This window comes from Vulpes vulpes, chromosome X, assembly GCF_048418805.1.
Source record: "Vulpes vulpes isolate BD-2025 chromosome X, VulVul3, whole genome shotgun sequence".
Taxonomy (NCBI): domain Eukaryota; kingdom Metazoa; phylum Chordata; class Mammalia; order Carnivora; family Canidae; genus Vulpes; species Vulpes vulpes.
Window position 1 is genome coordinate 64905169 of NC_132796.1, and position 11073 is coordinate 64916241.

General features: G+C 36.9%; 1 pseudogene; it reads left to right on the forward strand.

Moving 5' to 3' along the window:
* The first annotated feature begins 2179 nt into the window (after nt 1–2179).
* Nucleotides 2180–10812, forward strand: LOC112933611 (profilin-1 pseudogene; annotated as a pseudogene).
* The last annotated feature ends 261 nt before the right edge of the window (nt 10813–11073 follow it).

The following is an 11073-nucleotide window of genomic DNA, read 5'->3' on the forward strand; positions in this document are numbered from 1 at the left end:
TCCCCAAATGTCTGGATAGGAAAAAAAATCTAAACAAATGCTAGATGTTAAGTATCTGAAATGATCATCCCATGAAAAGCATCCCATTTTAGTAAGAAAAATGTTATATACATAAACAATGTGTGAATGTATATATTGTATTTATATTTGTGTGTGTGTGTATGTGTGTGTGCGTGTGTGTGTGTGTAAAGACTATACAGTTACATCAAAACATTTTCTGGGACACCTGGGTTGCTCAGTGTTTGAGTGTCTGCCTTTGGCTCAGGGCGTGATCCCTGTGTCTTAGGGTATAGTCCTGCATCAGGCTCCCTACAGGGAGCCTGCTTCTCCCTCTGCCTATGTCCTTGCCTCTCTTTCTGCTCCCCTCATGAGTAAATAAATAAAATCTTTAAAAAAAAGAAAAGAAGCAATTTTCTTTGTTAATAAAATTAGAAGTGATTTTTGTGGATCTTTTCATTATTTATATTTTCTAAATAGTTTATACCTAAAGTAGAATATCTTTAATAAAGGAAAACTATTTAAACTATTATTACAAAAATTTTATAATAACTAAACTCAATCTCCTTACCCTCTAACTCTGTTCCTCCTTGTATCTTCTTCATCTCAGTAAGTAGCAGCTCCTTTCTTGGTGTTTCTTGGCCAAATACCTTGGAGTAATTCTTAACTCTCTTCTTTTTCTCACATCCCACATTCAATATGTCAGGAAATTATGATGGCTAAGTCTTGAAAATATACTCAAAATCTTATGCCTTAACACTTTTTATTGCCAATGGCTTAGTCTGAATAACCATCATCTCTCACATAGATTATTTCATCAGTCTCCTAACAGATCTTCCTGCTCTTATCCATTTCTTACTATATTCTCCACAAAACTGATTGAGTGAGGGATGCCTGGCACAGTGATTGAGCATCTGCCTTTGGCTCAGGGCATGATTCTGGGGTCCTGGAATCGAGTCCCACATCGGCCTCCCTGCATGGAGCCAGCTTCTCCCTCTGCCTGTGCCTCTGCCTCTCTCTCTGTATGTCTTTCATGAATAAATAAATAACATCTTTTAAAAAAACTAATTGAGTGATTCCTTATAAATATAAGTTGGATTATGTAACTTCCTTGCTCTCAATGCCCAATGGCCATTCCTCTTACACTCAGTGAAGTTCAAACTTCTTACCAAGACCTTACCTTGCTGTTGAAATATCATATTCTTCTTCCCCTCTCTCACATCTCTACCACTCACCGTCACTTCAGTATTCTTAGAAATATCAAGCTCATTCTTATGTCAGTTCATTTGTTCTTGCTCCATCCCTTCACCTGGAGCTCTCTATCCAGATATTTGCAAAGCTTATTCTATCAATTTATTCAATTATCAATTAAAATAGCACAAATAAAAAGCACTATAAGAAAGGCCTTTTCTCACCCCTCTGTTTATAATTGTGAAACCCACCTCCTTCCTTAAGTCTTTATTCCTCTTGCTTAACCTACTTTATTTTTTCTTCACAGCATGTAAAAATATGTAATATGTTTATTCCATTGTTTTTTCTCACCCCACTTCCACTAAAGGCATTACAATGCCTAAAAGAGTGACTGATATGTAATGACAGTAAACAAATATTTGTTTAATAAATGAACTTCATGACTTGATAGAATGGAACATGACAAGAAATAGTGATGATTATATCATAAAGAAGAATGCATTTTACTAATATCCAAGCAACAGCAACATGAAAACCTTTCTCCAGAGTTCAAAAAAGTAATTGAAAGAAATTCAACAAAGTATTTATAGTACACTTGAGACTATCTGAAAATTGGAACAATGTGGTCTTTTTTTAACTTTTTTATTTTTTGGATATTACAAATTTTATTTAATGAGTAGATATCGTTCTATAGTGGATAAAATTGGTGAACTTTAAAAATTCTTTAAATATAATGGAATAAATAAAAAAGCTCAATAACTTTGTCTAGATTAATATTTTATTCTTATATTTCTTTTAACCAAGTGAAAATTGAAAAGCAACTAGAAATGGAAATATCCACACAAATTATGATAGATCAACGGTTATAATTTTTGATTCTGTGTAAGGAAATCACACAAATCAATACAAGAGCACGTGGGCAAAAGTAGTTTTGGAGGAAATATACAGATCATTTTAAAATAAAAAGGCAACTAACAATTGTACAGCAAAGATGACAATATACAAGGTAACTATTAAGAAATGCAAATTTACTGAGATACCATTTTCACATATCAAATTAGTAACACTGAAAAAAATAAGTCAATGTTAGTGAGGTTACAGTTAAAACAAGCATTCTCAATTATTGCTAATCAAGGTTTAATTTTATCAAGCTTTTTAAAAACTATTTTGGAAATTTGCTTTTGAGCAAGTGATTACCATTCTAAAACTCCTATAAGTACAGTTCCCCCTTTAGGCTGGAAAATTTCATTTTCAATCCCTCATTAAAGATCTCTGGCGTAATTTCCATGTCTCATCAATCTCCTAGGGCAATGAGAACACCCCAATTTTATACCACAACAAAATCTCCAAGAAAAAAATTTCCTTTATGTTAGCAAGTTTAACTATTGTATGCTAGAAAAGCTCACTTTTCTTCAAATATGGCCTTCTCTTATTTGATTTTCTCACATAGCTACATCTACTACAGAGGTGAGATCATAGAAGGTGTGCAGTACCTATTTGTTAACTGAGCTATTGAAAACACACATACTGTTTCTATTATTATTATTGTTGTTGTTGTTGTTGTTAGAAATGGAGGGGGCAGCCCCTGCGGCCCAGCGGTTTAGTGCCGCCTTCAGCCCGGGGTGTGATCTTGGGGACCCCGGATCAAGACCCACGTCGGGCTTCCTGCACGGAACCTGCTTCTCTCTCTGCCTGTCTCTGCCTCTCTCTCTCTCTCTCTCTGTGTCTGTCATGAATAAATAAATAAAATCTAAAAAAAAAAAAAAAAGAATGGAGGATAATATCCAGAAAAGAGGGAGAGACTCAAATGAAATTATCATCCACCAACCTAGAATTCACAGGTTTACTTTGATCTTAAACTTTCTTCTATGTTGGCAACCAAATTATACCAAATATCTATTTGTTTATTTAGGCCAAATAATCATGTTTGTGCACACATGCATGTGGGTGTGTGTATGGCTGTGTGGGTGTGTGTATATATATATATGTGTTTGTGTTTGGGAAGAGGGAGGATTATCACAGTTGTCTAGTGAAAGTTAGTGCAACACTTGAACCAGTTATAGGAACAGGGATAATTACCAATATTTTCTGACTTCCTTATATAGCTTCAGCATTTACCAACTTATATCCGCAAGTGAAAAGAAGTGAAAAATTAAAGGCTTTACCAAATTAAGTGTATTTGGAACAGAATAGAAGTGTCACGGAAAAACCATTATTGAAAGAAATAGTTTGTTTTCACACAATATGAAAGGAAACATATTTTATATAATCTGTCTCAAAAATCAAATAGCAAAAAGACACTTGAGAATAATGCTAATGTAGATGTTAGTCTCAATAGGTATCTACAGTTACTTCTAAAATGAATTGTTTAACCAACAGAGCAACTACTCATAGTACAAGCATGTACTGAATCTATTTATAGGAATGGCAAAAACTGAGACAAAAGTTATATTTGCTGCAAATTAAGCAAAATACTTTGGCAATTACTTTTAATCTATCTAAAGGAAAGTTTAGTAGTTAAGTAACAGGACACATCATTTTTCTTTTCTTTCATCTGTATATGTCTATTTCTGAACTATATTCTACTCTCAAAATTTTTAAAGATTTTATTTATGTATTCCCTATTCTCAAATTTTTATTAGTGATAGGGAAAATCACTTCAGTAAATGTAAACTACTGGCAATCTTTTCCCCTTTTAATTTTGAAAAGTATTGGGATGCTTTCAGCTCAGGGCATGATCCCAGAGTCCTGGGATGCAGTCCCACATCGGATTCCCTGCATGTAGCCTACTTCTCCTGCCTCTATGTCTCTGCCTCTCTCTCTCTCTCTCTGTATCTCTCGTGAATAAAGTCTTAAAATTTTTTTTTGAAAAGCACATCTCCAAGTTTCCTTTTATATTTAAAAAATTTAAATATAATGCATTTTTTATCACTAACCATGATAGCATGTATGTAGTCTTGACCTGTAGATCATTCATTCTCTCTTGATAGTGTGTTTGACAACAAACACAGTGTATGATTAAATTCAGATTTTTTGTTAAGTTGTAGCCTAGGGTAAATCAATCACAGTGCTTTTAGCTCCTTGAACTATTTAAAACTACGATATAGTTTCTCTTATCTATTAGCAAAAACCTTGGGTCATTTAGAGGACGGAGATAATTATCCTTTAGCAACTGAGGAATTCACAAAAATGTGAGTATGACCAATAATGCATGTATATTTTTTTCTCAAGTTTAAACCTACACCAGTAAACTTGAATCTATGTATTTTTGTCTTTGGTACATGCCAAATCATCTTCACTGTCCCAATATTAAGTATGGGCTAGAAAGTCCCACTATAAAATTACTCTCATAGGGAGATAAGGAACTATCTAAATAATTTGCATATGTACTCAAATCAAATGCTAAGTCTATATGCCCTTCTCAAAATTGTCATACTTTCAGAAATTAAAACTTTATATAGTGAGGTTTTTCTTTTCTTTCCCCTATCTTACAGTATTAGTGTTGGACAGATGATCAGAACAGAAATGCATCTGTGACTACAATTTCATCCTGAAGGAATTTCCAAGCCCTGCTCTTCTGAATACTTATATATATCCCTACCTTCCTCCAGAACATTAAATCATTCTTGATGACTAAGGAAGCCTACCTAAGGTAGCCTGTTGTTACTATGTTGCTATATACCTATGTACATCCAAGAATATCTACATAGACCACATTAGTGTATTCTATGAAAATGCACCAATATAAAGGACAAACATTATATGGTCTCATTCGTTTGGGGAATATAAAAAACAGTGACAGGGAATAAAGGGGAAAGGAGAAAAAATGAGTGGGAAATATCAGGGAGGGAGACAGAACATGAGAGACTCCTAACTCTGGGAAACGAACTAAGGATGGTGGAAGGGGAGGTGGGCAGGGGGTGGGGGTGACTGGGTGACGGGCACTGAGGGGGGGGGGCACTTGATAGGATGAGCACTGGGTGTTATTCTATATGTTGGCAAATTGAACACCAATAAAAAATAAATTCATATAAAAAAAGAAGCCAAATTCTTTTTGAAAAGATTCAGTACTATATAAAATTAAGAAAATTTAACATACACAAGTAAAACTGAGGCTAATTCAAAACAGTAAAAATAAAGTTAGTAGTAAAAACACTTCAGAGTTAGTAAAGAGTCCATCAATAATGAAACAAGTCATGGAAACGTCTGGGTGGCTGAGTGGTTGAGCATCTGGCTTTGGCTCAGGGTGTGATCCCCAGGTCCTGGGATCCAGTCCCACATCGGGCTCCCTTTGAGGAGCTTGCTTCTGCCTTTGCCTAAGTCTTTGCCCCTCTCTCTGTGTGTCTCTCATGAATAAATAAAATCTTTTCTTAAAAAAAGTAATGAAACAAGCCATGGACTTGATGCTATCACACAAACTATTTCCATAACCTAATTATTTTGGAACTCACTGTTTTCCCAGTTAATATTAATCTTTTTAAAGATGTCTTTAATTGTTTTTAGTTGTTTAGTTGTTTAGTTGTTTTAGTTGTTTTTAGTTTTTTAATTCTAAGTCAATTTTCTCAGAAGTCAAGAATGCTATTATAACCATTTATATCTGACAGTGTACCATTTGTTTTAGATAGTTTAGTAAAGCATAAATAAATACATATATTATTATATATATAATAAATAATAGCTAAAATGACTATAAATAAATAAAACTACTATTATGTACAGAAGATATAATTTTGCAGACTGTAAATTCAAGTAAATCTTCAAATAAACTATTAAGATAAAGGTACCTGTGTGGCTCAGTCAGTTAAGTGCAGAATTCCTCATTTTGGCGCAGATCATGATCTCAGGGTCTGCGATTGAGCCCCTCATGGGGCTTGCACTCATTGGGGAGACTGCTTGAGATTCTCTCTCCCTCTCCCACTGCCCCTCACTCCTGCTTATTCTCTCTTTCTCAAATAAATAAAATCTTTAACAAAACTTATTAAGGGACACCTGGGTCGTTCAGTTGGGTCCATATCTGCCTTCTCCTTGGGTCATGATCCCAGGTTCCTGGGATGAGTCCTACTTCTGGCTCCCTGATCAGTGGAGTGTCTGCTTCTCCTTCTCTTCCATCTCCCCCTACCTCTTCTTGTGCTTTTTCTCTCTCAAATAAATAAAATCTGAAAACTATTAGGATAAAAACTAGATTTCTGATATGTACTGGATACAAGTTTAATATAAAATTATTGTCTTTTCTATATGCAAACAAAAATATGAACTTAAAAGTGTATCATTTTATATAGTCCAAAAACATCTAAGTAGAAAATGAGCAACAGAAAATTAGAAAAATTAGAATACTTCAACATGCATTATTAAAGAAGATATAAATAAATGAGAGATGTACAATATTCACAGATTAGAAGGCCTAATAATCAAAGAAATTATCTATACAAATTTGATTTATAGGTTAAATATGATCACAGTCAAATTCCCAATATATATTTTTTTAGATTTTGTTTCTTTACTCATGAGAGACACACAGAGAGAGGCAGAGACATAAGCACAGGGAGGAGAAGCAGGCTCTCCTGCAGGGAGCCGGGTGGGGACCTGAACCCATGATCCCAGGATCAGGACCTGAGCCAAAGGCAGGCACTCAACTACTGAGCTACCCAGGTGACCTCCACAAATTTTTCTTAAGTAGAACTCGGTAAGCTGATTTTAAAATTTGTATGGGAAAAGTGGTTATGCAAGGGCTGCTGCACAGCTAGCAGAGCTGTGGTCCTGAAGGCAGCACAACGTGCTCGGAGCTTTCTCCCTTACCTTGCCCACCAGTCTGAGGCCCCCAGCCCAGCCTGTGTCAGCCTGAGAAACAGCACTGAGAGCAGCCTCAGTATCAGTGCCATGGCTGGTAGAAAGCCTACACAGATAACCTCACAGCAGTCAGGACCTGTCAGAACATGGCCATTGTGAGCTATAAGAACTGGACCTCGATCTGGGCCATAGTCCCTGAGAAAACCATCACCAACATCACACCAGCAGAGGTTGGTGTCCTGGTTGGCAAAGACCAGGCAAGTTTTTTAATGAATAGGCTAACACTTGGAGGCTAAAAGTGTTTTGTTATCCAGGTCTCACTACTACAGGATGGTGTATTTACCATAGATCTTCATATCAAGAGTACCGGTAGAGCTTCCACCATCAGCATCGCTGTCACCATGACTATCAAGATGCTAGTCCTGCTAATGGGCAAAGAAAGTGTCCCTGGTGGTATGTACAATGAGAAATGTTATGGAATGTCTTCCCACGTGCAGCATTCACAGTACTGACATCATCACTTCCTTCCCCCCACCCCTCCTCACTGCTTTTGCACCCCTCTCCTTCCTATACACACACACACACACACACACACACCATTTTTGGGGGTCATTCCCCACACCCCTTACAAATGCCCAAACCACATGAACTAGGGGTTGGGACTGGCTGGCCGGACACATGCCCCTACCCATACCACTCATGTGTGTGGCTGGAAATTTTTTTTTGTTTTGGGGGTTCTTTCTCAGAATAATAATAAAAAAATTCTAACAAGAACAACAACAAAAATTTGTATAGAAATTCAAAGGGTCAAGGATAGTCATGATAAAGTTGAAGAAAAGAATATGGTGGGAGAAATAGCTTTATCAGAGCCAAAACATCATAAAGTGGAAATCAAGACTAAAATAAATTTGTAATAATTAAAAACACTGAGTTAATTCATGGAAACTAATGAGAATGAAGATGCAACCATTCAAAATCTTTGGAATACAGCAAAAGCAGTACTCAGGGGGAAATACATCGTACTACAAGCAGCCATCCAAAAACTGGAAAGAACTCAAATACAAAAGCTAACCTTACACCTAAAGGAACTAGAGAAAAAACAGCAAATAGATCCTAACCCAGCAGAAGAAGAGAGTTAATAAAGATTCGAGCAGAACTCAATGAAATGGAGACCAGAAGAAATGTGGAACAGATCAACAAAACCAGGAGTTGGTTCTTTGAAAGAATTAATAATGTAGATAAACCATTAGCCACCCTTACTAAAAAGAAGAGAGAGAAGACTCACATTAATAAAATTGTGAATGAGGAAGGAGAGATCACTACCCACACTAAGGAAATACAAACGATTTTAAAAACATATTATGAGGAGCTATACACCAATAAATTAGGCAATCTAGAAGAAATGGACTCATTTATGGAAAACCACAAACTACCAAACTTGAACTGGAAGAAATAGAAAACCTGACCAGGCCAATAACCAGGGAGGAAATTGAAGCAGTCATCCAACCTCCCAAGGCACAAAAGTCCAGGGCCAGAAGGCTTCCCTGGGGAATTCTATCAAACGTTTAAAGAAAAAACCATACCTATTTTACTGAAGCTGCTCGGAAAGACAAAAAGAGATGGAATACTTCCAAACTCGTTCTATGAGGCCAGCATCACCTTAATTCCAAAACCAGACAAAGACCCAACCAAAAAAAAAGGAGAATTATATACCAATATCCCTGATGAACATGGATGCAAAAATTCTCAACAAGATACTAGCCAATAGGATCCAACAATAAATTAAGAAGATTATTCACCATGACCAAGTAGGATTTAGCCCCGGAATGCAAGGCTGGTTCAACACTCGTAAAACAATCAATCTGATTCATCATATCAGCAAGAGAAAAAACAAGAACCATAGCATCCACTCAATAGATGCAGTGAAAGCATTTGACAAAATACAGCATCCATTCCTGATCAAAACTCTTCAGAGTGTAGGGATAGAGGGAACATTCCTCAAAATCTTAAAAGCCATCTACGAAAAGCCCACAGCAAATATCATTTTCAATGGGGAAGCACTGGGAGCCTTTCCCCTAAGATCAGGAACAAGACAGGGATGTCCACTCTCCCCACTGCTATTCGACATACTACTGGAAGTCCTAGCCTCAGCAATCAGACAACAAAAAGAAATAAAAGGCATTCAAATTGGCAAAGAAGTCAAACTCTCCCTCTTCGCAGATTACATGATACTCTACATAGAAAACCCCAAAACTCCACCCCAAGATTGCTAGAACTCATACAGCAATTCGGCAGTGTGACAGGATACAAAATCAATGCCCAGAAGTCAGTGGCATTTCTGTACACTAACAATGAGACTGAAGAAAGATAAATTAAGGAGTCCATCCCATTGACAATTGCACCCAAAAGCATAAGATACCTAGGAATAAACCTAACCAAAGAGGTAAAGGATCTATACCCTAAAAACTATAGAACACTTCTGAAAGAAATTGAGGAAGACACAAAGAGATGGAAAAATATTCCATGCTCAGGGATTGGAAGTATTAATATTGTGAAAATGTCAATTGTACCCAGGGAAATTCACACATTTAATGCAATCCCTATCAAAATACCATGGACTTTCTTCAGAGAGTTGGAACAAATTATCTGAAGATTTGTGTGGAATCATAAAAGACCCCGAATAGCCAGGGGAATTTTAAAAAAGAAAACCATAGCTGGGGGCATCACAATGCCAGATTTTAGTTTGTACTACAAAGCTGTGGTCCTCAAGACAGTGTGGTCCTGGCACAAAAACAGACACATAAATCAATGGAACAGAATAGAGAATCCAGAAGTGGACCCTCAACTTTATGGTGAATTAATATTCAACAAAGGAGGAAAGACTATCCACTGGAAAAAAAAGACAGTCTCTTCAATAAATGGTGCTGGGAAAATTGGACATCCACATGCAGAAGAATGAAACTAGAGCACTCTCTTGCACTATACACAAAGATAAACTCAAAATGGATGAAGGATCTAAATGTGAGACAAAATTCCATCAAAATCCTAGAGGAGATCACAGGCAACACCCTTTTTAACTTGGCCACAGTAACTTCTTGCAAGATACATCCCTGAAAGCAAGGGAAACCAAAGCAAAAATGAACTATTGGGACTTCATCAAGATAAGCTTTAAGCTTTTGCACAGCAAAAGATACAGTCAACAAAACTCAAAGACAACCTACAGAACGGGAGAAGATATTTGCAAATGACCTATCAGATAAAGGGCTAGTATCGAAGATCTATAAAGAACTTATTAAACTCAACAGCAAAGAAACAAACAATCCAATCCTGAAATGGGAAAAAGACATGAACAGAAATCTCACAGAGGAAGACCTAGCAATGGCCAAAAAGCACATGAGAAAATGCTTCATATAACTTGCCATCAGGGAAATACAAATCAAAACCACAATGAGATACCACTTCACACCAATGAGAATGGGGAAAATTAACAAGGCAGGAAACTACAAATGTTGGAGAGGATGTGGAGAAAGGGGTACCCTCCTTCACTGTTGGTGGGAATGTGAAATGGTGCAGCCACTCTGGAAAACTGTGTGGAGGTTCCTCAAAGAGTTAAAAATAGACCTGCCCTATGACCCAGCAATTGCACTGCTGGGGATTTACCCCAAAGATACAGATGCAATGAAACGCCAGGACACCTGCACCCTGATGTTTCTAGCAGCAATGTCCACAATAGCCAAACTGTGGAAGGAGCCTCGGTGTCCATCGAAATATGAATGGATAGAGAAGATGTGGTCTATGTATACAATGGAATATTACTCAGCCATTAGAAATGACAAATATCCACCATTTGCTTTGACGTGGATGGAACTGGAGGGTATTATGCTGAGTGAAATAAGTCAATCGGAGAAGGACAAACACTTTATGGTCTCATTCATTTGGGGAATATAAAAATCGTGAAAGGGAATAAAGGGAAAAGGAGACAAAATGAATGGGAAATGTCAGAAAGGGAAACAGAACATGAGAGACTCCTAACTCTGGGAAACGAACTAGGGATGGTGGAAGGTGAAGTGGTCGGTGTGTGGGAGTGACTGGTTGACG